Here is a 27,953-nt window from a genome sequence, read left to right on the forward strand (position 1 = left end):
GTGTTGAAACCTCTATTCCTTGCTTACGGACCAAAAAGAAAAAGGCTTCAGTATCTAGTTACCATGTAATACCATTCTGTTTATTGTATTTGCTTATTTTGTAGAAATTGTCCTGGGTTTTCAGTAGTGATAGAACATTCCCTCTCAAATTTAGGCTTTTGAGCATTCACTGTGATGAAGCTGTGAGAATGACCTAAGTTTATGATCTTTCCAAGTTGAAAATAAATGCAGTGCTTACCACACACATCTGCCTAGAACTTAGCTTGGCTGTGTTCCTTCTAAACATTCCTTACTAAGTAGATATAAACTGCTCTTTGAGATAGAAAGCACCTCTCTTTTCATAAAGCGACTTTCTCCAGGTTTCTTACAGAAGTCCACGTAGGCTTTCTCCACGCTGGCCAGTGGAGTCACCTGGGCCCCAAAGAAGGATGTGGTGGGTGAATGGGGAATGCAGGCCACACATCCCATTTCTTCCACTTGAAAATGAACCCTTGTCTGTGAATCCCTGCGGTTAGCAAGCCTGAATGTCCTAGATTTTTGTTGTGGTTTTTTTCCAAAGGAATTCTTCTTAATCAGCTGTATGTTTCTTTGTTTACCCCACTGCAAGTCTGCTCGCCAGGCCCAAAGGAGGGTTATTATTTTTAAGACTTGAAACTTTTCATTCTCTGAGAGGGCGGGAGGTTTCAAGAGGTACAGTGGCCAAAGCCCGAGTGCCCAAAACCTCACCCAAAGTGACCTGGACAAGTGCCAGTCCAACAAAAGCACTAGTCAGCCCAGGGTGTTTTCACAGCTGGACAGTGTTTGGGGATAGCATGGGTCGAAAGAGGGGACACAGAGGTGGCAGCCTCTGCGGTAGCATTATGCAATTGCAAGGAGCCTTGGGCAGGCAGATGGCTTTAATCGAATGGGTCAAGTGTCTTTCTAAAGAATGAGATTTGTCCTGTAGAGAAATGCCCTCAGAAGCAAACTCCTATTGCTAAGAAGGCCACTGAACACTATTCTTTGTTTAAGCTGGGAGCTTGGCTGCTTTTTGGCCTGAAGCCTTTCCTGCCTTGACCCTCACTGGGTATTTGCTCAATTCAACCCAAGGGGGTTCTGATTCCAGGGCCTCCATGAACTATACAGGGATCTGGAAGAAGATATCAGACAGCCTTTTGCCAAAGTTTCCCTCACCAACAGCCTTGTGAGTTAGAGAGCTTAATTGCCACCCATCAAAGAGGCCAGTAAACTACTTCCTGAGGGCTGAACCACCCTCACACGACACACAAAAATCTTAGCAACAAGTACACTTTTTCTTGTATAGGATCCATAACTTTCATAAGCTTCTCAAAGGAATCTATGATCCAAAAAATGTGTACACCACTGTTTTCCAAGAGCCTGTGGAAATGAGTTATCATTTAAATGTTGTTAAACAAGAAAGAAGTCTAATTAGGCTAAGGTTAGAGTCTTGACCCTTCCTATTTACAAAAAAAAAAAAAAAAAAAAAAGAGAGAGAGAGACTAAGACTCATGTGGATTTGTTCCCTCTAAGTGCCCTCCTTCAAGAAATAAGGTCAGATTAAGGTCAGATGAAAGAGGATAGCAATATAGTAGGGGCTGGCACTATGACTTAGCGGGTAAAGCTGCTTCCTGCAACACCAGCATCCCATATGGGCACCAGTTGGAGTCCCAGAAGCTCCACTTCTCATCCAGCTCCCTGCGAATGTGCCTGGGAAATCAACAGAAGATGGCCCAAATCCTTGGGCCCCTATACCCATGTGGGAGACCCAGAAGAAACTCATGGCTCCTGGCTTCAGATCGGCGCAGCTCCAGCCATTGCAGCCATTTGGGGAGTGAACCAGCAGATGGAAGATATCTTTCTCTCTCTCTCCTTCTCTTTGTAAACTCTGCCTTTCAAATAAATGAATAAATCTGGAAGGAAGGAAGGAAGGAAGGAAGGAAGGAAGGAAGGAAGGAAGGAAGGAAGGAAGAGAAAGTGAGCAAGACTAAAATGTGTAGGTCCAAAAGTTCCCAAGGCTGCTTGGGATCCAGCGAGAGAGTATGGTCAGGGACCAGAGGAAGCAGGCACTCTGGGAGAGAAGGGATGGCAGGTGAGTTATGCACAGATCTGGGTACCACAATTCAGAGGGAAATGGGTAAACTGAGAAGGATCCAGAAATCCTGCTACATGGGACACTGCGTGGGTTGGAACAGGAAAAATGGAGAGAAAGTTTATAGCAATGTCTTCAAATATGTTCAACTTGTTACACAACTAAGATTTTAGAATGTTGTGCCTTTATATGTGGCAGAGATCAAGGAAAAGCTGGGCGAAGGACTAATGGTACAGGAGAGCAAACCCAAAGAGAACTGCCTGCTCAAGGCAGAGCTGGGTCCACAATCCTGGCTCTGAGAGCCTTCCCAGCACTGTTTCTATTTCCCTCGGTTTTCCATTGCCTCCTGAGCGGGGGCGGGGCAGTGTGCTAGAACCAATGAGTTGTCATTTCAAGAATGCATGGCTGCGCAGTGAGACACTGCCTAGGCAGGCGAGGATTTCTGAGGGAGGGTGTATTAGTCCCCTACCACTACTGTGCCAAACCACCACAGATGCGGTTGCTTACCGTGCTCACAACAGCACGGGCCTGGAGTCAGAAGTCTAAAATGGGTCATCAGGTAATTTTCTTTGTGGAGGCCCTAAAGGAGAATCCATTTCCCTGCCCTTCCAGCTTCTAGAAGCTTCTTGAGTCACGCCCCCTTCCTCCATCTTTCATTTCAGCAGCACAGCACCTTCCATCTGCGACTCTGCTTCCATCCTCACATCTCCGATTCTGACGTCTGCTGAGGACTCTGTGCTTATGCTGGGCCTGCCTGGATAATCCAACATAGTCTCCTGTCTCAAGGCTCCTAACTCGAATGGGGACCAGCCAGGTCCCTTTCACCACATAATGTAATATATCCACAGGGTCTGAAGACTGAGAGGTGGACATTCTTTGGGCCTGTTAGTCAACCTACCACAGAATATATCAGGAAGTGTTTACCGATGCACTGGTTTCAGAGATCTGAGTTCAAAATCTGACTTCAGCACCCACAAGGTACATGATCATTACCTTCGTTGAGACTTTGTTCCTTCATTCATAAAATAGAAATGCAATCCCAAAGTTGTCACAAGGATTTTCATTCATGGATATGAAATGTGTAACACACAGTACACCCAGGAAATGCAGCCCTATTAATTCAAAGAACTGCCAGATGAGGAGTCTCAGCAGCAAAGAACTCAGTGGAAGAGACCCTACTACCAAAGGAGAGAGTTGATCAAGTGACCTCCAAACTCCCTTCCGAGCTGAAAATGGGAGTAACATTTTCCTCCATGTTATTAGCAGGACCTCTTACCATCTTGATGGAGCCAATCACAAGGTAATCACTTTTTGGATAATCAACAGTTATCAGGCTCTGCCCTTTGCCCTCTACAGCCCTGGTATCTGATTTGTCTGCTGAGATTTGATCAGGGCAAAAAGCCTGGCCTGGTGTGCAATGATTGGCTGCACCAGGCAGCTGAGACCAGCGCACACTCCCTCCTTCACATCTGTCAACATACCTGGCTGCGAACAAGTTGCTGCCTGTGACCACTGGCTGCAGCGGCCAGAGAGCAGGAAAGAGATAGAAGGGAACAGCTCATTTTCATGCTTGGGGAAAAGCTGGAGCCTGTGTGGTTGCTTCCTCCCCACATCCGAAACTCTTCAGAGAGGATTGGGAGAACTGTGGACCATCCCTGTTGAATCAGGAAGGAAAGAAGGAAGAATCTGAAATACAAAGCAGCAATCAAGGTAAGGGATCAGGCTGGCCACTGGACCTTCTCTCCAGATTGCAAACAAGCTCCTTAGCTAGCCCTGTAACTACAGTGTCTCTGCCGGCCGTCTCCTTCAGGAGATGTGGTAGATGGGAGTTGGGGCGGGTGTTCACAGAATTCAATCATCTGACCATCAGCGAATTCTGGAAACTAGGTTGAATTTTCCTTCCTCGTTCTTGCTCCTCTAAAAATTGCTGTTGTTGCTCTTCTATGTATTTTGAAAATTCTGTAGGTTTATTCTCTTTCATGGTTTGAAAGCATACATGTGGCTTATTGGAATTTTTCCACTTTGGGTAGCTTTATAAACATGTCTTCATTCTAGAATTTTGCTTGCATGAGTTCTTCTTGCTTTCAAGATATAGCAGAGAGGACAGTGTACAGACAAGTCTGAGAAACACGCTGTCTATTCAGGCGCTGTCAATCTCAAATAATGGGATTTCCCAGGGAGCCATTGGCCTGCTTGCTTTGGTACCAAAGGAGTTAAAAGTCCTGAAATTACTGGAGCAGAATCAAGCCTATTTACCCAGGCTTATCAGACCAGGCAGCCAGGTCAATCATTTACCGGGGCAGGGCTCTTTCCTACCTTTGACAGAAGACCACCAGCTGATCCCCTCCACAGAATACACATGGCAACATCAAAGCAACATTCTCTGAGGCTTTACCCCATATTCTCCTCTGATCAAGTTAGTTTGTATCCTAACCCGAGGAGTAAACCCCACAAGGTCCCTCCCAGTTCAGCAAGACTCATGCACAAACCTGAGACTTCATATCACTAGGATAAAACATTGTGGCTTTAGAGAGCACTTTGCCTGTCAGTGGAGGTCTATATGGAAGAAAGTGGTCTAACTAAGGATCAAGTTATTAAGGGATTCTGATGGAGAATAAGGCTATGGAGTAATTATCAAAAAAGTGAAGTCTTTCTCTTCAGGCCTACACATTTTGTAAATATGTTATTTGAACCAAACATGGCCTCCTCTTCTTTAGGTCTGAAGGTAACTTCTTTAATTGCAGAAACATTGTCATATTGTCATCATGTATACCTGCCAAGCGTGTGCTATAGCTCTTGGATCTTATAGTTGTTAGTGATAGGGAGGCCCTTTTTTCCTGAAGTCCCTTGGGGTAAGGGATTGAATCACATATTAGACAAGGTCATGTTTGATTGTTGTCAATCATTTATGGAACTTAAGTGAATCCCTTCAGGTAAGGTCTCTAGCTGGAATTTTTAGTGGCTGAGGTAGTTAACCAGATGCAGGAGCTGAGGTCACTGCAGACACATTGCAACTTGTGTGATTTGGGACAAGTCTGTGGCAACCTTGCAGGAATGTTATGGACAATTACGAAATGCTGTGCAGATATTAAGTCCTGCAGAATATTAACTGTGTGTCTGGCTGGAAACTGGAATATGCTGTACATCATGCAAGTGCTGGAGGTGGTTTTGAAGGGAGCACAGAGCCTTGGGGCATTCAAGACATAGGCCAAATTTACTTACTATGCTTTAGGCTGCCTTAGGGACTCGCACACACAACTGCACTCTCCTTCCTGTGCAGCCTGGCTCAAAGCCAAAACCACAAAGGAAAACCCTGCGGTTCTATCCAGCTCTTCTTCCCATTTCGTATACATTGTAAATTAGATAGGAAGAGACTATCCCTGAGATGGACTTGATTAAATGGGCATTGTTATTCTCTTTAAATGCTGGAAAGTTAGAACACAGACATTAATTAATTTGCCCCGATTCATGCAGTTACTCCAAGGCTGACCCCTGGTTCTATTCATTTCTGCCTTGTTGCCAACCCATTGCTTCATGAGGCAATGGAGTTGAACACATGGAGACGCTAAAGGTCAACGGGATAAGGAAGTCTCACTAATAGAGTTAGAAGTTCTCCACTGGCCTCTGGATGTGCCAGGCCTAAGGCCAGGTGAGTGCCACTGTCACCAAAAGACCACCGTTTGACTGGAGTGGACCTGATTCTAGGGGACTTAAAAGCACAAACTGGCAGGAAGTAAAGGGACGTGTTTGTAATGGTGACTATCTCTGGACTCGTGTCAGTCCTGGATATTTCCCAGTAAACCTAGTGAATTCTCAAGCTAGATCCTGGGCCCTGTGTTTTCTCTAGACTCAAATTCATGAGCCCCAACTAAAATACCGCACCTGAACCGGATCCAGAGAAAGAATGGACTCCATCCCTACCCTCCCCTGAGAACTCAAGAATTTCATTATTAGATGTCCACTCATCCATATCCCAGTTGGGCGAAAGGAGGCTTAAAGCAAGAGGAACCATCAGCAGTCCATCATTTCAAGGCTCCCAGCTATTGCAATTCAAAGAGACCCAGGTTGGCTTGGAATCCAAATAGCTTGATGATGTCATTTAAGCTGTAAATGAGTAAACTACAGCAGCAAGTCTTCCTCCCCCTCTTCCTCCCAGGTTCACTTCTTTCAAATGCATCCTAAAATGTCCATGGATTGTCTGGCAGAACTTCCAAACAGACACAATGCCCAAGCCTTTACATAATCAAGATTAAGAAACACCACTGTGACGGGTGGTTGGCTAAACACCCTTGCATGAGGGCTTTCCTTTTTTTTATGGACTTGCCTCATGCATACTTCAAGAGTGTGAGGCATTGCAAAGAGGGACTGCATCACCACGTCCACCAGGCCCCATCCAGGCAGGGGACCCCATTTGAACTGTACGCACAGCCTATCATCTGTGTTAATTAAGACGCTGAGAGAAAAACAAAGTTGACTCTAAAACACAAGGGCTCCTACCAACATTTCACCTTTACCCAATGCCTGTTATGCCTAACAAATCAGCTGCTGACTTTTTGTCTGCATGTTTTGCATGTATTTCCAAGACAACTTGCCAGGAATGAAGGAGCTACTAAGATCAGGTGGAGTTTAGCAGGAGTCTACTTGATCCTAAAGCCCAACTCCCTATACTCACTCCACAGTGCCTACATTGTTTGCACTGTACAAAAGGAGGGGACGTCCTTTCCAAATTGTTGCTTGAATTCTCAAAGTACATATTTATTCTCGCTTCCTTCCCCCAAGAAATGTTCTTGACTCTGTACAGCCATAAAATTCAGTATCACAGTGATTTACCTGCCCTGCGGGAAAGTAACACAACACACACACACAGACACACACATACACACACACGCACATTCGTATACTATAAACACACACATTGCCCCTGAGTCAGCATTTTGATCCCTTTCTGAAGCTGTGGAGAAAATTGGTCTTATTACCTTGCTCACAAACATTGGTTTCTTTGGTTCATTGATTTTAACATAATGCAAAATAAAATTTTTCCATTATTATAATAAGATTTTTGAAAGTTAATTGCTGCCATGAAATTTCAGCCTTTGAGAAAGCTAAATTTTTCAAAACTTTCCAGTATGTCAATGGTTTTATTTAATCTTCATCATAACACTGTAAGTTGAGTACCATTTTCAGGTGGTACCGTGTCAGATAAGGAACCTGAGGCTCATTACAAGTGGGCCTCCCTCTCAAACCTCAGGCAGCTAATGAGTTCTGTAAATATTGAGCACTAAATGCTTTGATCTTCTTTTCTCATTTACAAGCAGTTCTCTGAATTTCTTTTTTTATAAAGATTTATTTTATTCATTTGAAAGGCAGGGTCAGAGAGAGAGAGAGAGAGATCATTCTTCCCCACTGGTTCACTCCCCACGTGGCCACAAGGACCAGGGCTGGACCAAATAAAGGACCCCAAAACTCCGTTTGGGTCTCCCCCATGGGTCCCAGGGCCATGTTTCGTTATTTTTCTAGGTGTGTAATCAGGGACCTGGATTGGAAGTGGAATAGCCAGGACTCAAACCAGCATTCATATGGGATGCCAGCATCATTAGCAGCAGCTTAACCTGCTGTGTCACAACACAAGTTACAGTCCTCTGAATTCATCATGCTAAGAATGGAGTCTAGAAATGGTTTTCAGGAAATAAAAATGCCAAATGATGACACAGTCTGTTCTTAGGCCACATAGTCCCAATCCAGCATGAACTGCTTTGCTTTTGGCTGGAAGTCTATCAGGTTAGAATGGAAATGCCATTATTATAATTAGATTTTCACAGTGTAATAAAAACGAAGATGCTAATGGCTACTGAATAAGAGCTGCCTTAAAGGCAAAAATCTTTCAAGCTCGTGTACCCAAAAGCAAAATAAGGTTTCAAAGGAGTTCTTGCTAGGAAACATGGAAGAAATTACTGTACTTTAACCTGTTGTGTGCTTAGGAGAAAATATACCTGGGTAGTGGCTACAGCCCCAGGTGTCTTTTGATATACACAAGTCCTCTTTTGGTAAGCATTGTAATGACCAGATGGATGTCGCATGACCTTACGGTTGCCAACTGGTAGAAAATCTAAGGAAGTCTTTCTATAAAGTGGGAATTCATTACAAGCATAATTGCAAACACTGTAGAAACTAGCAGTTGTCACAGCAGGAATTTTTGTGTCTTATGAACTCTATTCTAGTCCAAGGATGATCAGAGGGGTCAAGGAGTTCTGCATCGGCTGTGCATCTGGAGGAGATCAAGGGTTTTCTTATTCCTAATGCTTCACTGGGGATTGCCCCAGCCGGATGCTTCAATCTCCACCCATGTGACAGTCTTGTTATGCATGTCCTTGTTTTGAGGTTAATGTGCATTGCTCTGTAACTTTGTCCCCATTTCTGTGACCTTGGAAGTTCTGAGGATCTTGATGCAGGAGAACCCATAAGTTTTGGGCAATCAGTAAACACATAATATGACTTCTAGCCTTTCCCCATACCAACTTGAGAATTGTTCTCCTCTTCTCTACAGTTTCAAGGTCAAGTTTCTCATGGGAGCAGTGAAGGAACTCAAGGTCACAAAAAGTTGGCTATTTACTGTGCCTTGGAGGGCTTCCCAGAACGTAAGATGAAAATGAGACTGTTTTCACATAAAACTTCTGTGTTTGGGGGACAGGATTCAAACAATTTGAATTTGTAGTTTCACTGTGCACCGAGGTAACCCTCAAAAAAATCCTTCTTTTTTTTTTTTCTAAAGCCAAAACAATATCAAAAATAACTTCCTGCAAAGAACTCAGCAGAATTCTTTCTTGTCATCATTGGGCTGTTGTACTCAAGGGTTCATTTCTTAAGATAAGTCGTATACAGTGCAGTTGGCTGGAGCTCATGTGTATTTCTGTGGAATGATGGCTTTCATCCATAGGGCCTACTTTGTGATGATCTCATTAGGTTTCACAAAGTAAGCAGCTGAAAGTTTCTGGTTAGTATGTAAGCAGACTGTAGAAGAGAAACCCCAGGCGCCAACCAGGAGATGTTGCAGTGAATGACAGACACCAGGCTGATTCTACCCATTCCAAGATGTGCCAGTTTGAAATATAGTCATTCTACAAAAGGTAGGAACCCTGAATGCAGGCAGGAACCAAGAACAGCACTTCCCAGAACCTGACAATTCTCTGCCAAACTTCATCTTGTTTTGCTTCTCTAGGCAAAATGGGAATTCCTCATTTTTCATATGAAGTCTCATTGTAGAATACAGTTGTGTTCATAACTTGCAATCTTAAAGAACACAAAACAGTCCAACAGATGCATCCTTCATTCTGACACCACCAATGTCTTTCTCTGCAGGTTTGTGCCAATTTTTCTTTAATCATCTCTAGCCTCATGGCAAATAACCACTAACTTTTATTGTTGGCTTATCCTCAACTCAGCAACACATCTCCTCTCTCAGAAGCATGTCAGACACCATTTTTGAAACAATTTTAAAATCTTGCCACTCATCAGAGATGAGAAGGTTTTTAAACCTACCAAGTGAGCCAGCCCTCAGCCCCCTTAGAATCCTTTGTGTATACACTTTTTAATCACTTGCTCAGGACCCCGAAGAGCATGCGTTCTCAGTAAATAGTTGTTGGTGATAATAAACTGGTAACAGCTGTGAATTTAGTAGGGAGTAATTTTTTAAAAATACTTTGAAATTGTCATGGAAGACTAAAGAAAGAACTGGAAGTACTAACCATTGGTGCAGAGGAAATAGTGCCTGTGGGTCTACCTAACTCTTCTGCCATCCTGTAGCAGAACAGCACAGTAGATAGGAGACCTTGGTTTGGAGTGATTCTGCTGCTCCAACAAGCCCTCCATGAAACATGAGCAAACCACTTCAGCTCTCTTGGCCTCAATTTTCTCACTTTCCAAATGAAGGCAGGGGGTTGGGAATAGATCATCTTTAAGATGTCCTCTAGTTTTAATATCCTGTCTTCTATGGACAACTAGGAAAGAACATCAAGTCCCATAAAGAAAACATGGAAATGATTTTGATCTGTGAGGCAATTTAATTGCCCTTGTCTCCTCAATGAATGAACTAGAGGGAGATGGAAAGCTAAACATGAGATCTTTTTTTAAAAAATTTATTTATTTGAAAGGCAGAGATACATAGAGGAAGGGAGGGAGAGAGAAAGGGAGAGAGAGAGAGAGAGATCTCCCATCTGCTGGTTCACTCCCCAAATGACAGCAATGGCCAGGGCTGGGCCGGGCTGAAGCCAAGAACCAGGAGCTTCTTCCATGTCTCTCACACGGGTACAAGGACTCAAGCACTTGGACCATCTCTCTGCTGCTTTCTCAGACACATTAGCAGGGAGCTGGATTGGAAGTGAAGCAGCCGGAACTCGAAACATCACCCACATGGGATGCCGGCATTACAGACTGAGGCTTAACTTTCTATGCCACAGCACTGGCCCCTATGCACAAGATCTTGATTTATACATTGGAGAAGCTGGATTTTGATCTTTGCAGAGTAGGAGCCCACTCAACTGGAAGAATCCAGAAGGTTTTTTTCCGGCTGCAACCCTAGCACCAACACTCAGCCCACCACACCCATGTGTCACTTTTTTTTTTTTTTTGACAGGCAGAGTGGACAGTGAGAGAAAGAGACAGAGAGAAAGGTCCTCCTTTGCCGTTGGTTAACCCTCCAATGGCCGCTGCAGCCAGCGCGCTGCGGCCGGCGCACCGCGCTGATCCGAAGGCAGGAGCCAGGTACTTATCCTGGTCTCCCATGGGGTGCAGGGCCCAAGCACTTGGGCCATCCTCCACTGCACTCCCTGGCCACAGCAGAGAGCTGGCCTGGAAGAGGCACAACCGGGACAGAATCCGGCGCCCCGACCAGGACTAGAACCCGGTGTGCCGGCGCCACAAAGCGGAGGATTAGCCTAGTGAGCCGCGGCGCCGGCATCCATGTGTCACTAATGCCAGCTTCAGCAGCCGGCAGTCCTGAGTATCCTCTTCCCTTTGAAATACACAGAAATCCTTAGAGGTGATGTTACTTGCCCAAGGTTACAGAAACACGCCACTGAGTCAGGTGGAACTGTGTGTGTGTGGAGGAGGAAGAGCAGCTGACATTGTAAGCAAAAGGCGGAGGAGTGAGGGATGCATTGTGGCTCTTCTGAAGTATGCAGAACAATGGTCAGGGCTGGGGAAGAGCTTAAAATCCACTGTGGATTCTGAGACCATCCCTGTCCACCGGCCCCTCCCTGAGCCACTCCAGCTGCCCTGCCCAGGGTTACTCACCCTGGTTGTTACTAAGTGGCTGCCTGTGCACATGTCCTTTCTTGTAAGCTTCATCAAAGGCTATTTGTAATGAAGAGAAGGCATATCTAGGAAGTGAGACTGCATCAAAAATTTTCCCTGAGGCTCTCAACTGAAAGGGCAGTTTCTCTGGAAAGACTCCAATTTCTCTCTTATAATCTGCAGAAACGAATGGTCATCAGGGTGACTGGAAGAGTGGTGACAGCCCATTCCAAGCATTGCTGTTTTATATTTTTTTACCTCTGGCATTATTTCACTTCTCTCTGCTCTACTTCTTCATATAAAAAGGAAAGAATAATGCTGGCTAACTGTGATGTAGTTAAGAGAGAAAGTAGCCCAGGGCAGCACTGTTCAAAGGAACCAAATTGCACTAAACACCAAAGCCTGACTAGAGGCCCCAGTAAAGAAAGCAGGATAGCATCGGAGCCCGCACTTGCTTCCTTTGTCACCCTGCACACATGTCCAAGTAGTCTAAGACCCTGAAGATCCACACTCATACATGAGGGCAAGAACCTTTGTTCAAAAAAAAAAAAAAAATAAACACTGAAAGAAATTGTGCATCAGTAGACCTACATCTTAGTAGTGCTCAGAGGCTGCATCGCCTTGCTGTCTATTTTTGTCCCCTTTTAAATATGAGAGAAGAAGAGACAACAATTAATCCTCATCACCAGGGGACATCTGTGAAATTTTTGGAGAAGGAGGTCATGCCATTAATTCAGTAAAGATAGACTGGCTACCTGGCAGGGTCTTCCAGTGACTTTCTGTTGTACTCAACAAAAATCTGACTACATGTTACTATTCTCAGTTTAAATTTACCCCTCTTATCTAGTTGACTTATCCATAGATAGCCTCTTGGGCCAGGAACTTGTAAAAAGTAACACAGTAAATAATGCTTAGATGACATCGTCCACAATCACAGTGGCTCACTTTTTTTGAAGACATAAAACAATCACCAAAAGTCACCCTTGGGTTACCCACGATATATATAGGCAAGACACGAAGAGGACATACTTATTATTCAACCATGTATTAATTCTTTTTTTAAAGATTTATTTTATTTATTTGAAACACAGAGTTATAGAGAAGGGTAGAGACAGAGAGAGAGAGGTCTTCCATCCACTGGTTCACTCCCCAAATGGCTGCAATGGCCAGGGCTGGGCCAGGCTGAAGCTAGGAGCCAGGAGCTTTCTCTGGATCTCCCATGTGGGTGTAGAGACCCAAGAACTTGGGAGATCCTCTGCTGCCCTCCCAAGCGCATCAGAAGGGAACTGGATCAGAAGCAGAGCAGTCAGGACACAAACCTGCTCCCATGTGGGATGCCTGCGCTGCAGGCCAGGGCTTTAACCAACTGTGCTAGCCCCCATGTATTAATTCTTAATGAGGCCAGAAAATTGAAAGAGGCCATGATTCCAACAATCATATCATTGCTAAACATAGCCCAAATATGGACCTTAATGCATCAGTGTATTCCTATGATGTTGAAAAATATAACAAACAAAAGAATAGGCAAGGTGCTAAAATATGATACAACCTCATAATTCTATAGTGCTAATAACTGGATACCAACTAGCACGTTCACAAGTTCTCCTACAAAGTCAATGATCAATGATCATAGGGCCTGACATTGTGGGGTAGGAGGTTAAGCCGCAGCCTGTGACACCAGCATCCCATATGGACCAATTGGAGTTCAGACTGCTCCACCCTAATTCAGCTCCCTGCTAATGCTCCTGGGAAAGCAGCCGAAGATGGCCCAAGTGCTTGAGCCCTTGGCATCCATGTGGGAGACCCAGATGGAGTTCCAGGATCCAGGTTCCTTGCTCAGGGGTTGGTCCAGCCCTGGGTGTTGCAGCCATTTGAGGAGTGGATAGAAGATTGTCTCTATCTGTCTCTCTCCAACTCTGCTCTTCAAATAAATAAATAAATTATTTTAAAAAATTATCACATTGATTGTTTCATGAATTGAACTGAATTTCTATCATTGGACTGGATTCTCTAGCCGTAACAGTTTTCCAGCAGGAAAAAGGGGTTTCAGAGAAAACAAAACTCTGTTTTCCTACTTTGAAAAAGCCACCTGGCCACTCAGATACTGACTCATCGACCTCACTCAGCCTCACTCAGCCTACTGGTAGTCAGTGATGTCCAAGTCCGTGGTCTCCCATCTGTGCCGGAGCGTCTGCCCGACGGTGAAAGCAAGGGAGGGCGTATCCGGCAGAGGCTTTCCAGAAGGTGCAGGATTGTTCCTGATAATCTTGTATTTCACAGTCCATTGGGCCAAAAGGGGGAGAGGCAGCACTGTGAACAGAGGATACTTTCATGCCATAAATCTTCAGGCATTTGGGGGCTGCAAATGTCTTGCTGTGAATGAAGTAGAACTAAAATAATTTACAAGTGGTGTTTCTGAGCGTGTGTGTGCGATGCATGCAAAGAATTTTAATTTCAGAAGGGCATTAGATCAATTTTGCAATAAGAAAAAACTTTTGTCTGGACTATTCCTGGATGTGGATTTCAAAAAAATTTAAATACTTCTTTAATTTCTGGAGTTAATTAGTAAACATCTGTTGAAAACACTGACCTTAAAGACTTCTATTGTTAGCATACCCCCTTCTCTACACTTACCACAACATATTTTAATCATTTTTAGAAAAAGCACCCTAGAAAACCTTTGGCATGTAAAAATTTCTTTTGTGCTGTCTAAATGTATCTCAGGGTCAGTTAATTGTACTGAATTTCAGATGTCTGCATGTGACTCTCAGCATGCTGAATTTATAGCACATTGTCATCCATTTTATTTAGATGGTATTGTAAGGCAGGTTCAATGTTATAATTCAGGTAAACTGATCAATGAATACAATGGCCTGAGCAGTATTTAGATTGTGTACTTAGTCTACTCTCCATACACATTTTTTTCTCCTATTCCATAGATACACATTCTGACCATGCTTGATTTTACTTGATCTTTAGCTGTTCACTTCAAGAGACTAACTGAAAGTCTCCGTATTTTGTCTTTTACCCACTTTATGATAAACATCCAATGAAGAGTCTACTATTCTCCACATCTTTTACTTATTTAAAGATTTTGTTTATTTATCTGAGAGGTAGACAGTGAGAGGGAGAGACAGAGAGAAAGGTCTTCATTCCATTGGTTCACTCCCCAAATGGCCGCGATGGCCGGAGCTGCGCTGACTGAAGCCAGGAGCCAGGAGCTTCTTCTGGGTCTCCCACACAGGTGCAGGGGCCCAAGCACTTGGGCCATCTTCTACTGTTTTCCCAGGCCACAGCAGAGAGCTGGATTGGAAGAGGGGCAGCCAGGACTAGAACTGGCGCATATATGGGATGCCAGCACCACGGGTGAAGGATTAACCTACTGCACCACAGCGCCAGCCCCCTCCACATCTATTTATATCAAGAGTTATTGGCCAGTGCCGTGGCTCACTAGGCTAATCCTCCACCTGCGGCGCTGGTACCCCGAGTTCTAGTCTCGGTTGGACTGCGCCAGAGTCTGTCCCAGTTGCTCCTCTTCCAGTCCAGTTCTCTGCTGTGGCCCAGGAAGGCAGTGGAGGATGGGCCAAGTGCTTGGGCCCTGCACCCACATGGGAGACCAGGAGGAAGCTCCTGGCTCCTGGCTTCAGATCGGCGCAGTGCATTGACCATTTGCGGGGTGAACCAACGGAAGGAAGACCTCTCTCTCTGCCTCTCTCTCTAACTGTGCCTGTCAAAAGAAAGAGAGAGAGAGAGAGAGAGAGAGAGAGAGAGAGAGAGAGAGAGAGAGAGAAGAGAAGAGAAGAGAAGAGAAGAGAAGAGAAGAGAAGAGAAGAGAAGAGAAGAGGTGAGGTTATGAACTTCCACTTGCCCCAAGTCAAAGTCATAACAGCATGCTGGAACCAAATATTTTCCATCATTCTAACCCATCTCCAATAAGAAGATATTTACATGGTGCCTAAAGCATGGTCGACACTGTGCCCAGGACTTTAGATTCAGATGTGAGCAGTTCATAGTCCTGCCCCAAAAGAAGACCAACATCTGGTAGAGCATTGTAAAGGAACCCACACAGCATTGTGCAAGTCTGTAGGGGCAGCAATAACAAAATACAACACAAAAAATTCCATATGGACTCTCAAGAATTCTGTCAGAGAAGTTGATATCCAAATGGTATTTTAAAGGATTTGCATCCTTCCTCTTGAAGAATTAAGACTTTAGGGACCAGCATTTGGCACAGTGGTTAGAACACCTGCATCCCATATCAGAGTGCTTGGTTCAAGTCCCAGTTCCTCTGCTATGATCCAGCTTCCTGCTAGTACACACTCTGGGAGGCAGCAGGTGAGGGTTCAAGTATTTGGGTCCCTGTCACCCACGTGGGAGTTCTGGATGGAGTTTCAGGTTATAGGCTTCAGCCTAGCCTATCCCTATCTATTGTGGTCAGAGTGAGTGAATCAGCAGATGGAGGATTCTCTCTCTCCTTACCTGTGTGTGTGTCTTTATTTCTCTGTCTTTCAAATAAAATACAAAATAAGTAAATATTTTTAGAAGCTTGAATATCTTACAGAGTAAAAATTCCAAGAGTAGAGATACTTGTGGTAGTCACTGTTAACAAAGTTTTCATCCTTAGAAAAGGAAAAAAAGGGCAGGAAAGTCCAGAAAGATCCTTCTCATTAAAATACAGGAAGAAAAGTGGAACTTTGGCCTGAATTGCCTAATACACATCCCTTGAACCTGGAATCTTACCTTAGAAACATTCTCTGCAACCCAGGCCTCATAGGTTCCCCTATACTCTAGGGACTTCAGCTAGGCGGATAGTCTTGTTATAAACCTGATCTCCACTGAGTTATGACTTTAATTTAATTTATGCTGGGAGAAAATTTAAACAGAAATGATGAAGAACAAAACTGGAGAGATCGGAGTGAGGTCTTATGATGTGAGCTGCTGGCACAAGGTGGAAAACTCAAGGTTGAAGAATACAGATGACCTACCCAGCATGCATCCAACAGACTGCATTAACATCAAATCTAACTTTGACTGTGATACTGCACATTTTAAGTGGAATGAAAGTCAGAAGAGTAAACCTAGGAGCTTTCAACCTAACCTGGCTGGAAATCCTTCGTAAGTTGACTTAGGTCAGTATTTAGTGTGTAAGTGAAAACTTTCATCATCTTAACCAATTGGCCTGTATCCTGCAGTAGGACCAACAGATTATTGACTTGTCCACTTCCTTTAGAAACTCAGATCATAAATCAAACAGACCAACCTTCATGTTGGTTTCACTCTTTCACCCACTGAAAGAAAGAATATGTGTAAAATTTAGGGTAGATTTGACTACATAATTATTTAAAATCTCTTCTACCAATACCATAAATATAAGTAAAAATAGAAGTAGTGATCTATGAAAGTATATTTGCATCATAAATAACAGGCCAAAGGTTGCTGTTCCTAAAGAGTACTCACAGATCTATACCAGCCAACTAGAGGCAATACCATAACTGAAACTTGGGCAGAAAATGAACCGGCAATCCACAAAATAACAATAGAACAGGAGCTATCATCACACAGAGAGATGTTCAGTCACACTAACAATGCAATACAAGCAAATAAAAACACTCAAGTTGCATTTAATCTTTATGAAATTGGCAAATAGTGGGTGATAACAGGTACTGATGGGCCTGTAGAGATCAGCAGCTTTCACACATTGCTGCTGGCGGAAGTGTCAATTGCTTCATCTTCTTTTGTAAGGACAGTTTGTCAAAACATATTAAAAATGTTTTATGTGAATAACTTCCTGAGATTTGTATTCGAAAATAAAATGACTGTCATGTAAGTGTCCCATTGTACACAGATATTCATGTGAAGTTTTATTGTAATAGCAAATTTTGAAAGCAGTCTGTTAATTAGACACACATCTACTCCGTCTATGGATGCCACACAGTCACATAGAATAATGAGGTTCATCTAGCAGCAGTAGTTCAGAGTTTGGACTCCATAGCCAATACATCTGTGTTTCAGTTTTAATCCTGGGAGCCTGCCATTGTGGTACAGTAGATTAAGCCACTGCTTGCCATGTCAGGATCCCATATAGAAGTGCTGGTTCGAATCCCAGGTGATCCATTTCCAATCCAGCTTCCTGCTAATGTACTTGGGAAAGCAGAGGAAACTAGTTCAAGTATTTGACCTCTGCCACCCATGTGAGAGACCAGGTTGAAGTTCTTGTCTCCTCACTTTAGCCTGGCCCAGCCCTAGCTGTTGCAGCCATCTCGGGAGTGAAACAGGAGTTAGAAGATGCACGCGCTCTCTCTCTCTCTCTCTCTCTCTCCCTTTTGATAAATAAACAAATTGTTTTAAAAATATAGCTCTGCTAGTTACTAACTATATGACCTTGGACAAGTCAATTGACCTCTGAAAGTCTTAATAATCTCAACTTAAATGGGGATGAGATAATATTAGTTCCTATGCTTTAAGATCAAGTGATTTAGCTGAGTGTTCATATGTGAAGTTCTTAGTACACCACCTGATACACAAAAGGACCAGAGTAACTGGGAGCTGCTGTGACAGAGCCTGTTGATTCGGTCATGCTAAGTAGAGAAAATTAGGACCCAAACAGCACTGTCAGCCTCTGCACAAGATGGCAAACCAGGCCTGGCTTTGCCTCTTGCTCCTCTCTAAACCTTATTGAAATAAACTTGTTTTTAACAAAAGAAGCAGCAGCTACAACAGAAGAAAGAAGAAAGGAGTTAACAAATTGCTGGAAAAAAGAAAATAAATGAGACCGAGGAACAAAACACAAAGTAAAAAGAATTGCATTGGTAAAACAGACACCACAAAAAATAACTTGATAAAAGTTCTCTTAGTAACTACAATTTTATCAGTTACAAAAATATCAATAGCCTGGAAAATAGTGTAGAAGGGACGTCTTGAAATTTAGTGCAAAATGATGTAAGTGAAAATGTGAGGAGAAAAGATAATTTAATACTCCTCATAAAATTAGACCAGCCAGCATGTACTGAGAGCACCTGAATATGCGTCGGGCAGTGATTTACATCTGATATATGTTTTATTTCCATCAGTCTTCCTAGCAACCCTAAGAGGCAGCTGACAGCATTATTCCCTCTTTACTGTTGGAGAAACTAAGCATGTTCCCCAGGCCGTGTATAGAATGGATTCGGAGCATTTACTGGGCTCTGTGCTGAATCCAGTTGTCTTTGTCACTTCGGCGTCTCCGTATCACGGCCGCAGGCTTCTCTGCATCACTGGAAGGCAGCAGGGACGTCTCCCAGAGTGCCCCGACCCTGTCCCCCCTTAGAACCTTGCAGCGTCCGTGCGGGGGAAGACAGTGACTGGGAAGAGGCAGCTGCGTGAACAGAATCGGAGGCTCGAAGCAACTTGACATGGAGCATCAAGTCAGGCACACAGGGGTGGAGACTGAGCTACTCAGTTACAGCTCAAACATCTTTCACTCTTCCAGCCCTCCGTATGCCTATTCCTACTATGAACACACGGAAAGGCTGTGTTCCTGACCAGCTATGACTGATGCCCAAGGCGCCAATGTGAAGTTATAATCCTGGAAGTCCAGTATTTGATAGGTGTCTCAGAAACAACAGAGAACATTGAGGGAAAAAATAGTCAAAAAATAAAATCAAAGGGGTTGGTGCAGTGACACAGAGGGTTAAAGCCCCAGCCTGCTGTGCCTGTATCCCATATGGGTGCCGTTTGAAGTCCCAGCTGCTCTACTTCCATTCCAGCTCCCTGCTAATGCACCTGGGAAATCAGCAGAGGATGGACCAATTCCGTGGGCCCCTGCATCCACATACAAGACCTGGAAGAAGCTCCTGGCTTCGGATTGGCTCAGCTTGGTTGCTGGGCCATTTGGGGAGTGAGCCGGCAAATGGAAGACTTCTCTTTTTTTAAAAAACTTTTGTTTAATAAATATAAATTTCCAAAGTACAACTTTTGAATTATAGTGGCTCCCCCCCCATAACTTCCCTCCCACCTGCAACCATCCCATCTTCCACTCCCTCTCCCATCCCATTCTTCATCACGATTCATTTTCAATTATCTTTATATACAGAAGATCAACTTAGTGTATACTAAGTAAAGATTTCAACAGACTGCACCCACAAAGACACACAAAGTATAGAGTACTGTTTGGGTAGTAGTTTTACCGTTAATTCACATAGTACAACACACTAAGGACAGAGGTTCTACATGGGGAACAGGTGCACAGTGACTCCTGTTGTTGATTTAACAATTGACACTCCTATTTATGACATCAGTAATCACCCAAGGCTCTTGTCATGAGCTGCCAAGCTATGGAAGCCTCTTGAGTTCACCAACTCTGATCTTGTTTAGACAAGGCCATAGTCAAAGTGGAAGTTCTCTCCTTCCTTCAGAGAAAGGTACTGTCTTCTTTGATGGCCCATTCTTTCCATGGGATCTCACTCACAGAGATCTTTCATTTAGGGGAAGACCCCCCCCCCCCCATCTCTCTTTAACTCTTTCAAATAAAATAAAAAATAAATCTTAAAAAAAGGAAAAAAATAAGATCATAGAACCCCAAAGACAAAAAGCTTAGATGAAAAAATAATTTGTGTCCAGCACAATGAATTAAAGCAAATAAGTAGGCAACCCTGTGATATTTTTGAATGCCAAAAATTAAGGCCAGTGCTGTGGCATAGTAGGTTAAGCCTCCACCTGCGGCACCAGCACCCATATGGGTGCCGTTTGAAGTCCCAGCTGCTCCACTTCCGATTCAGCTCTCTGCTATGCCCTAGGAAAACAGCGGAAGATGGCTCCTGTGCTTGGGCCCCTGTACCCATGTGAGAGACCCAGAAGAAGCTTCTGCCTGCTAGCTTTCAGAACGGTCCAGCTCCAGCTATTGCAGCCATTTAGGGAGTGAACCAGAAGATGAAAGACCTTTCTCTCTGTCTCTCCCTCTCTCTGTAACTCTACCTCTCAAATAAATAAATAAATCTTTAAAAAATATTTAAAAAAGAGAATGCCAAAGATTAAAATTTTAAACACTTTCAGAGAAAAAGCAGTAACCCACAAGGAATATAACTGAGCTGACTTCTGACTTCCCATCAACTTCGCTAAATGATGTGGGAAGATATTGAGGACACATGACTGAGGGAATCTGATTTCCACCTAGAATTTTATACCTTGGCAAACTGTAAACCAAAATGTAGAGAAGAACACAAATATTTCCTGGTGGAAAAGACTCCAAAATTTTAACTTCTGTGCACAGTGTTTTAAACAAGAACAAAATCCTATTTCATTAATAATCTTCCTACAGAATGCAAGATGGTGTTATGTAATCATTTTAGTACTCTGAGTTTATTTCCATGTGCATTAAAAGTATTTCGCATAACAATATACCACATCAAATATATTATTTAGAACAAGGTTAGTAGATGTATTTAGGTAAAAAAGAAAAGAAATATAATCAAACATGTAGTAGACAAATATGGCAAAATGGCAATGACAGTAGATGAATGACTAAAATTTAGGGAACACTTGGCTAATGTAAATGATATAATGTCTAATTTCTTTAAATTTAGTTGCATTTTCAAAAGACAGACTTACAGGTCACTGCAGGGACAAAAGTAGGAGCTCATCAGCTGCAGCAGAGCTGGGGTAGAGGAGCCCAGGGACTGTTGGTTGTTGCCCACACCCTGAAGTTGGCTAATTCCTTTGCCTTGACTGCGTTCATCATCCTCTCCCCAGGAGCCTGGGACTATGTTTTGGCTTCACAGGAAGCCTCTCCTGCTGGGAAGAAAATGTGAAGGCCGGTTGAACTGAGTGTTTTTGTTTGCCTAGAGTTCTATTTCTCATTATAAAGTAATATGTTCAACCATCTGACTCATGCATCAGTACTTCTATTTTTACTTCCTCCCATCGCCCTTCTTTACTTATTGGATTATGTCTTTCTATGTAAGGAATCTCAGATATTGTTTGGACTGAGGAAAGGTAGCATTAGTGACACTAACCTCACTTCTTGTGAGGCACTGCCTCCTGTGGGTCCCAGAGCCCCATCACCTGGGGACCCATGGACATGCTGAAGTTTCTGGTCCTAAGGAGCTGGGATCAAACCTGATGGTGCAGACCAGGTTGTTGGTTCCTCATGCAGACTAACTCTGGAACTGGAACCATAAAATGAATTTATTGAAAGGAGGCCAAATAGTTTACAGAATGGCTAGGAATGCTGGAGGATGAGGCCTGGTCTGTGGAAGAAAGTCAAAACAGCACACCAGGAAGATGCCAGCTGAGGTGCTGCCTCCTGCATCACCACCAATGCCAGCTGCACTCAAGTGCCCAGACAGGTGCACCTGGTGGCCTGAGCGGTCAGGAAAATGCAGAAGGAAACCTCTGCCCCTTGGGCTTGGGCTTCCTTATCGGTTTTCCCTGAGATAGGAAGGCAGGGCAGGCAAAAGCAACAAAAGTGCCTCTCTCTTGCTGGCACTGTGAAGCCCTATCAGAGCAGCCAACTCACGCTCCTCTTTGTAGTCATCTCTCTTGTTAGATTCAGCAGTTCCCAAGCCAAGATATATTTCTACTGGATCTGTTGTATTTACATAATAGAATCCCTATTTCTTTTTTTAAAATTTAAGTCATACTTTTTTCAAAATCAGACCTTAAACATGAGTTTCTAATTTAAACTTTTATGTTCTTTTGTTCTAAATAAACACAGATAAGACTGGGAAATCTTTCCTATTAAATTCTATTAGGACAAAAATTTCAGATAGTCTCTGAGCCTTTTTCACTAAAAAACATAAATCCATTGTGAAGATAAGTTCAAAGAGACTGAATGTGCTCATGTATTTAATTACCCACAATGTAAGATACTTACTTCAGGAATTCTTTAAAAGAGATTTTTAACTTTGATAGTGCAAAAACCACTGAACTGCTTAACTCAAGAGCCAAGAAGATGTCTCTGGTAAATTCTTACCCAAAAATATCTGTGGGGAAACAAAGTCATCCATTTTAGTGGTGTATGCAAGATGACAGATATAAATAAAAGCATAATAATTAATACCAACTATTGCTTGACACTCTGTAGTAAATTACACTTGTATTCATAAGAAAGCTCTTTATGTGTTACAGGATCTGACTTTACATCACCCTATTATGATAACATTTCTCATGTTTGTTTTAATTATCTACATTTACAATGTCCTAGAGGGTGGTAGTGTTAAATCTAATTTGTCAACTTATGTTTAATTTACAAGAATCCAAACCAAACTGCTATAGAAACCAGAATTGCCTTATAGAGGCTTCTTGTTAATTAGGTTGAGTTTTGAAAAAAAAATGCTGGCAGAAGTATTTATTTTTTGCACCCCTTCCCCTTATAATTTCAGTGGCACAAATGGAAGAACTGTTTCTCTTTAACAATAGTATCCTTTTTAAAAAGTGCTTCCAAGAACAGCTGAGCTGCACTAAAACAGTCTAATTAAACCATTCATTTAACAAAGATGCCGATAGTTGCTAAACTCAGGAGCTCGCTTTGGTCTAATGGTAGATATTGACATGCTTTTTCTCATCATGAAGCTTGATTCCCAGTTTGGGAATTCCTGTCTGTTGGGCATTTACTTGCAGAGAAACATCATTAATCTGTGAGACTTACTACAATGGCATATTATTTTCCTCAACAGAGGCAATCATTGAAACTGCATATTATCAAGGCAGCTGTCCGATTAAGTTTTTACAAAGGATTAGGGGGTTATGTGAGTACCCAACAGCTGCACCAGCTAGGATAAAATATGAGTTCCCAAATCTTATGCCTCTTGGCATATGGAAGGAAATGATACGTTCTTTACTGATGGGGCAAACTATTAATATTTAAAGGAAAAGTTAAAAATAATTTTTCATTCAACTGAATGCAAGACATTGTGTAAACACAAAGGAAGAATGGGAAGAAATATGGAGAACAATCATTTTCTCAAGGATACTACCAGTTTCAGAGGCCGAATTAAAGGTTCTAAAGCATTAGACAAAATTGAAGATTTAAATACAAGTTTGAGGTGCTGAAGAAATACGATAGCTTAGTTCATCATGAATTGCTAACTAACACAGATGGCTGCTATGGGAGATCAGAAAGCGACACTGCTTCAGGGCCAGAGGTTAAAGAAGAAAGGTGGTTTCGTTTATCAATTAAGAACTCAAGAAAAGTCATCAAGGTTATCTGAAATGTGTGTGTGAAAGTTGGAAGTTACTGAAGAAATTATCTTCTATTAGAGTAGAATGTGTAATTCCTAAAATTACACATTGAAAAGACTCAAGAGTAATCTAAAAATAAAATTCCCAAATTCTTTCCTTAGGCTCATTGAATCATCTATGCTAAAAGAACACCCCCTTCCCTGCTGCCCACACACACATAAAACTGTGTGTGGAAGTTTGTCTCAGCAAATAAAAACATTAAACAAGTACCAAATGTGAAAAATAAAGCAGATGGAGACAACGTTTCTTGCATGTCTGTGCGTGTGCATGTATAGACAAGTTGTAATCACATGAGGGTGGACCGGAGAGAAAACTCGATTAGTGTCCAGAGCCAAAGAACTCTGATCCAATGCCTTTTGCACAATGGGCCCTCCAGAAATGCCTGTACTGGCTGAATAGCAAAGACCCAAACAGGCTGTAACTCAAGCATTTGATGATCTATGCATTATTTATTACTACCTTATGTTCAACACTTTTTGTAAAATCTAGTTGGAGACACAGAGCTTGAATTTTAAAGCATCTCTTGAGGATTGTATAGAAAGACCAAGTCAAACCACTCAGCGCCTGGGAAAAATGTAAACACCAAAGAGGCAAAGAGATTTTGCTGCAAGGAGGTAGAAAGTTGAAGTTCAAGAAAAGGAGGTGGTAAGCTGCATCTCAGAGAGCAGATACACAGGCTTATTAGATTACAGTAGCCTTCGCTAAAGCACGTGATAGAATGAATAGTTCATAAAATACTTTCAAACTGGCTTAGAGGGCCTTGATGAAGATGACTGAAAACCAGCCCTAGCTGTGAGCAAACCGCAGAAACATAAACTATCATATGGGGATAATCTCCCTATGGCTGGGCACAGCAGATGACCTCATGGGTTCTTCACATCTCCCACTGCAAAAGCACTGCTCCTCTCGCTACATTCCTCTGGGCTGTGGGAGGGTCTACCTCTTGTGTGTGTGTGTGTGCATTTTAAAAAAATTAGATTCTGAAATCGTCCGTTCTTACAGACTGCCCACTGTTTCTATTGAACAGCTGGAGCACCTTAATAAAAAGCAGATTTACAAAACTTGGAAATATTTTGGTGAAAATAGTTTACCTCTTGACCTATTCTCTCTATGATATGGATAGATATTTAAATACCAGACCAGCATTTACTAGAAACATCTTTCTCATTAAATTATTTTATAACAAAATATTCTGAATTTTTTTCTTTTATCTGTTGGTATAACTTGAAGAATCTATGGTTTAGCATTTTTCATAGGCTGATTCCATGGGAGGCCTGAGTCAACAACCATGACAAAGCCATGAAAGTGGTTTTAAAATCTACCAGACGCTGAACAGACAGATGCAGCAAGCTGTTCTGTAGCATCAGTGGGGACTCAGGCCATCTTTAGCCTGTAAGGATCACTCAGGGGACTAGGAATAAGTCGGTGGAGTTCACTGTGACATTTTAAGGATAGAAAGAAAGGAGAAAATGTACTGCATTTCAGAGCTGATTACAGTAAAAATGCGATTTTATATAGAGGTACTTAAAGTTCAGGAAAAAGTGAAATGAAAGTATAATAAGTATAATTTTTAGTGTTTAAACTTGGAAATCCATGCATAGATTTCTGTACTATGTACTTCCAGTGAACGTTTCAAAGATCCCTTGTACATATCAGAGAGATATGCATATGTGTATGCGTGTGTGTATATTTCTCAATAATTAATTATCTTAGTCATTTGAGCTACTGTAACAAAGTACCATAAACTCTGTAGGTTATAAGCAACAGAAATTTATTTCTCACAGTTCTGGATACTGAGAAGTCCAAGATCGGGGCCCTGGGAAATTTTGTGTCCAGTGAGGGCTTTCTTCCTGGTACCTTCTAGTTGTGTCCTCAGGGGAAGCAAGAGACAAGGGCCTCTTTCATAAAGCCATCACTCCTACTCATGAGTTCTCCACTTCAGGACCTAATCCCCTTCCTCTGTCCTCCATCTCTTGACACTATAACATTGGTGAGTAGATTTCAACACACAAATTTTAGCAAGACAAACATTCATACCATAGTACTGAAATGATATTCCTCTGTGTGTGTGTGTGTTCAGGAAGTGTAGATTTAGTATGTAAATGAACTGTTTGCATCAATTAAGTTTAAGATAGCAAAAAACAGTCACGCCTAGTAAATGACAACATTAGACATTGTCCACATCAATCCTCAGGCAAACCTATGAGGTGCTCAGTTTTATTTCAGTTTTTAGGTGAGGAAACAAGTCTCAGGTTACATAACTTGTCCAAGAGTACACAGCTAGTAAGAGATAAAGCCAGCTTTTGGACTTGGATTTATCACTCTCCAAACTTTTTATTCTTTTTTAGATTTTTTTTTATTGAAAAGTAGAATGACAGAGAAACACAAAGAGGGGTGGGGAATCTTCCATCCACTGTTCTTCCCCAAATGCCAGCAACAGCCAAGGCTGGGCCAGTCTATGTCAGGAGCTCAGAACTTCATTCATGTCTCCCACATGGGTGGCAGGGGCCCAAGTACTCGAGCCATTATCTGCTACCTCCTGGAATTCATTAGCAGGAAACTGAATTAGAACTGGGGAAACCTGATTTCAATTGGCACTCTGATAGAGAATGTGGGCATCCCAAGCAGTGGCTTAACCCACTGGTTAAGCCCCCTATAACATCTGCCCCCTAAAATGTTTATTTTTTTTAAAGATTTATTTATTTATTTGAAAGTCAGAGTCACAAGAAGAGAGAAGGAGAGGCAGAGAGAGATAGAAAGGTCTTCCATCCACTGGTTCACTCCGCAACGGCCGGAGCTGCACCAATATAAAGCCAGGAGCCAGGAGCTTCTTCTGAGTCTCGCACGTGGGTGCAGGGGCCCAAGGACTTGAGCCATCTTCTACTGCTTTCCCAGGCCACAGCAGGGAGCTGGATCAGAAGTGGAGCAGCCGGAACTTGAATCAGTGCCCATATGGGATGCCAGCACTGCAGCTGGGGACCACAGGGTAGGCTCCTAAAATATTTATCCTTAACCAATAGGTTAAGTGACAATCTAGGGGTTGTTGGGAATATTGTTGGCTCATAACCACAGGTACATGCAATTTGCAGGACGATCATCTTCAGGGAGGGAGAACGTCGCCTGTGTTAGCATGTGTATCAATTCGGAAAGGTCATGTGAAGTCCCCATGGCTGATTCTTCCTCATTGGTTTTAGGCACGGCCACAAACTTTTTTTTTTTTTTTTTATTTGACACGTAGAGTTATAGACAGTGAGAGAGAGAGAGGGAGAGAGGTCTTCCTTCCATTGTTTCACCCCCCAAATGGCCGCTACGGCTGGAGCTACGCAGATCTGAAGCCAGGAGCCAGGAGCTTCCTCCTGGTCTCCCATGCGGGTGCAGGGCCCAAGCACTTGGGCCATCCTCCACTGCCTTCCCGGGCCACAGCAGAGAGCTGGATGGGAAGAGGAGCCACTGGGACTAGAACCCGGTGCCCATATGGGATGCCGGCGCCGCAGGCGGAGGATTAACCAAGTGAGCCACGGGGCCGGCCCGACAGCCACACACTTCTGCAGAAGCATCTCAAGAAAGATACCACTAGGTGGTCTCCTCTCCCACCAGAGCTTAGTTCACATAATATATCTTCCCTTCGTTGCGTGTCGCTAACTCATGCTCGTGACATATTCTTCAAATGTTTTGCGGAGAATTTAAGTAAGACCATTAGCAACATGAAGTGCTGAGCAAAACTCTTTGGAACTCAAAAGTTTCCGTCAGCAGAAACCATGTTTACATTTTTAAAATTTTTATTTTACCTTATTTGGAGATAGAAAATGGAATCCAGGGACCTCCTCAGACCAGAACTTCATGCCCGTGAATCCTAACACAAGGATTTGCTGAGACAAAAGAACACATCCTTCCACCCCGAAAGTACTATACAGGGTTCACACCAATCACCACAGCTTCCACTTCGTGACAAAACACAATAAAACTCCCCACTATTTTTAAATTAGGGAAAGCAGCGTCTCAGATAACAAGCAAGGCTTTTATAACAAGCCGGCTCGGTCAGAGTCGTTTTTTGTTGAAAGTTATGTTTACGCGGTTGTTAAGAGGCAGATTTGGGTTGGTTTGTGGGATCCGTCTGACTGCAGTCTCCGGAGGACACTGGAAGGGACAGTGCACCTTTTCTGTTCTCTTGTTTCAGCTTCCCACTGAGGGCAGGCGGGACAGGTGAAGCAGAGAAGCAAAGCTTGAGCCAGAGCTGACGGTACAAATCTGAAGCACTGATTCTCCCCATTTCCAGCTCTGCGATAAATCGCCGGTGGAGGGAGGGGGGATGCGCGATGCTCCTGGCTCAGTCAGCCAAAGCGCGGCTTGGAGCCTTCAC

General features: G+C 43.0%; 1 protein-coding gene across 1 annotated transcript in view; it reads left to right on the forward strand.

Annotated features, from left to right (window-relative positions):
- Positions 1-3,662: 3,662 nt before the first annotated feature.
- Positions 3,663-27,953, forward strand: part of PHLDB2 (pleckstrin homology like domain family B member 2) — a 237,420-nt gene continuing 213,129 nt past the window's right edge. Inside the window, exon 1 of the mRNA XM_017347099.3 lies at positions 3,663-3,799. The gene's annotated coding sequence lies outside the window, so the exon portion shown is untranslated. The remainder of the gene's footprint in view (positions 3,800-27,953) is intronic.

Source organism: Oryctolagus cuniculus, chromosome 4, assembly GCF_964237555.1.
Source record: "Oryctolagus cuniculus chromosome 4, mOryCun1.1, whole genome shotgun sequence".
In the NCBI taxonomy this organism is placed as follows: Eukaryota; Metazoa; Chordata; class Mammalia; order Lagomorpha; family Leporidae; genus Oryctolagus; species Oryctolagus cuniculus.